Here is a 3,921-nt window from a genome sequence, read left to right on the forward strand (position 1 = left end):
AACACTTTAATAAAGTAACATCAAGAGTGACTCGAGTTATCTAACAAGGAACACTTTAATAAAGTAACATCAAGAGTAACTCGAGTTATCTAACAAGGAACACTTTAATAAAGTAACATCAAGAATGACTCGAGTTATCTAACAAGGAACACTTTAGTAAAGTAACATCAAGAGTGACTCGAGTTGTCTTACAAGGAACACTTTAATGAAGTAACATCAAGAGTGACTCGAGTTATCTAACAAGGAACACTTTAGTAAAGTAACATCAAGAGTGACTCGAGTTGTCTTACAAGGAACACTTTAATGAAAGTAACATCAAGAGTGACTCGAGTTATCTAACAAGGAACACTTTAATAAAGTAACATCAAGAGTGACTCAAGCTATCTAACAAGGAACACTTTAATAAAGTAACATCAAGAGTGACTCGAGTTATCTAACAAGGAACACTTTAATAAAGTAACATCAAGAGTCACTCTTGATGTTACTTTATTAAAGTGTTCCTTGTTAGATAACTCGAGTCACTCGAGTTATCTAACTCCCCAAGATTAACTAATATTATATATTGTAGTTTGTGTTTAAAACTATCGTCTCCCCAAGATTAACTAATATTATATATTGTAGTTTGTGTTTAAAACTATCGTCTCTCCAAGATTAACTAATATTATATATAGTGGTTTGTGTTTAAAACTATCGTCTCTCCAAGATTAACTAATATTATATATTGTAGTTTGTGTTTAAAACTATCGTCCCTCCAAGATTAACTAATATTATATGTTGTAGTTTGTGTTTAAAACTATCGTCTCCCCAAGATTAACTAATATTATATATAAGTCGTCTACCGGACAATGTTTTACCGGGAACAAGTTTACTACGTTATCATAAGTCATGTTGCATAAGCCATGTTGAGTGTAAATAAGCAATAGTATGGAGGTAATATCAATGTATTTTAATTGGATTCATTGGTACATTTATTATTTTCCATCAAATTTTCTACACACACACCTTTTTGAAGCTAGAGTTGTGCCTTTGATTGGCTTTATAAGTATAATATTCAGAAGAGGGAATGTGTCCCCTCACTTTTTTGTTAATTTGCTCTTGTACAACATATAGAAAACATCTCCACACACACACACACTTTTGAAACTAGAGTTATGCCTTTGATTGGCTTTATAAGTATAATATACAGAAGAGGGAACGTGTCCCCTCACCTTCTTTGTTTTAATTTGCTCTTGTACAACATATAGAAAACATCTCCCCCCACACACGCTTTTAAAGCCAGTGTTACGTCTACGTAATTTCATTTGTAAATCAAGAACTGGTTTAATCATCTGCAAGACACTGATCTTTGTTTAAAATCCAGCCATTTAGTTAATTCCAGAAATAGTCCTATATTCAGAGTTGGATATAAATATTCCACTTTAACTGTCGGCTCTTTCTTAGATAACACATTTTTAAGTTCAGTAAAATCACTCGGGCATCCTTTGTTTACTGACTGGTCTTTGGGGTAGGGGGACTGGCGTGTGAGTAGAATGACTGTTAGTCTTATCACTCAGGCATCCTTTGTTTACTGACTGGTCTTTGGGGTAGGGGGACTGGCGTGTGAGTGGAATGACTGTTAGTCTTAGGATAAAGATCTAAGGGTTCACGACTAGGGACGCGACAGTGCTGAATACGTTTCGTTCTTTCAGCTGTGGTCGCGTTATAAAAGCGACAGTCAAGTTCATTATGCGATTCATATGGTTGAGAATAGTCCTAGTGGTGGCGTGTGCTGCTTATTTAACTGTCAACTTCAGAAGAATGTACTATTGTAACATTATTCCTTAAAAATGTTTTTACAAACGTGTGCACTTCTACTGTGTCGTAACTCATTGTAGGCCTACGTCACAAATGCCGTTCAAACCTATCAAAAAATACTAGGACTATCGTAAAATCAACTTTCTTGTACCAATTAACTCAATAAGCGACTGATTGAACTCTTATCTTAAATATATACTCTCAATGATTCTGTATTTTTAATCTACTTTCGAATATAATAGAAATGTTTACGTCACATCCTTAGAATGTTCTAGGCCTACCTTATTAAACCTTTTAAAGATTCCCAATTCACTCTATCTAGCCTCTAAATTACAATATTATAAATCTAGTTTGTTAGAGAGCCATCGTGAGGTGATGAGCCGGGTACGACAAAGAGGTAAAAACGTCATGATTTCTATAACATGTCTCTTTGCGCATGAACGTGTTTCATTTTTTTAAACAAATATGAAGAAGAATATGTAGCATATAAAACAATAAGAAAAAAAAAAGTTGCCAGAACTCCACGACGTTAATCACAGAAACCCATCCCCACATCTTAATCAGTTGATCTACGTCTGGTTGATGTAACAAAACATACGTTTCTCTGCCGCATGATGGTTGAGTCCTTAACAATCAGAACAGTGTTCTCTGTGAGTACTTTTCATAATAACGTAGATTTCATATCTTGATGAGAAACTACAAATTATAGCCTCCTCATTCTTCTTTTCTCTCTCATTTAATCATCAACTTTAATGTTACAAATGTTTTGTTTTGTAATCAGACGGCTTTTATCGTCATCTTACGTCGCGTCCAGAGAACATCACCTTTACTTAACAGATTATTTACGGAAACCCAATTATTGAACTGTTACTGCTCGCTACAAGTTGAACTTAATCTCTTGATTTAGCTATCAAACCAGACACATCTGGAATATTAATAGCCTCATTGCGAAGTAGTAAGGCTACAAAGACATCAGCATAAATAACAACCACTCTCTTCATCATTACTGTTTTGTTTGTTACTAAAGTTCTATTTAAAGACACGGCTATTTCGTGCCTGAACATAATGTGTGGGGGGTCCAAACCTTTCCTTGCAACTCTCTCCAGACAGCTAAATGAAAGACTTCGAAACCGTTTAGAATATCAATGCTACAAAGACTCCAGTTACGGCACTGTAATTATAACGTTTAAACCACAGTCAACAGTGCGGGCCAAGCAGTTGTATATGACCTTTTGTTAGAGTTTAAATATCCATCATGGATGTCCTTGCCCCATTATCTAACTAATATCACGCCTACCCCCTTCGGTATGGAGCCACATGGCATAATGTAATTGTTGAACTGAAGCCAGCCTGTCTGCGGGTTGCCAGCCTCCGTGTACCAGAGCAGACATGATTTACTAAACCTTGTTTAAAATCCAGTGTCCGATCGTAACCCGTAGTTCGTCTATTAACGAAATGCATGTCATAGCGTGGTTTAAAACTAAACATAAACACACATGATCTCATGACTTGCTATTATTTCTACATTTAGATGTTTTGTTATCAATTAGACTAGAGCATATACTATTTACTAGTAGACAATATACACCAAAACAGATGACGATAGTTTTAAACACAAACCACACTTTCTCACTGCCATCAGTCATAAAACTAGGCCAGTGGCCACTATTGTATATCAAGTTTTAAATGTGAGTTAGGCAGTAGTTTGGGTTATATTTTATTATATTCACTCAACATTTCCTCACTAGACAGAGTTCGTTACTAACCTACATTAACTTATATCTGTAATGATAACATTATCTTCAGTAACACTGAACGCTCTTTTAACCAAAACCTGTCTGTCTATTCCTCCCAAAACAACAATAAATTTAGCACTTTGCCTTTTCCTACGTAGAACAATAAACTCAATTTGTTGCTTCTTCTAACCAAAAATAACAATAAACTCAACTTGTTGCTTCTTCTAACCAAAACCAACAATAAATACAACTTGTTGCTTCTTCTAACCAAAAACAACAATAAACTCAACTTGTTGACTCTTCTAACCAAAAATAACAATAAAGTCAACTTGTTCTCTCTTCTAACCAAAAACAACGATAAACTCAACTTGTTGACTCTTCTAACCAAAAA

Source organism: Limulus polyphemus, unplaced genomic scaffold, assembly GCF_000517525.1.
Source record: "Limulus polyphemus unplaced genomic scaffold, Limulus_polyphemus-2.1.2 Scaffold12574, whole genome shotgun sequence".
Lineage (NCBI taxonomy): Eukaryota > Metazoa > Arthropoda > Merostomata > Xiphosura > Limulidae > Limulus > Limulus polyphemus.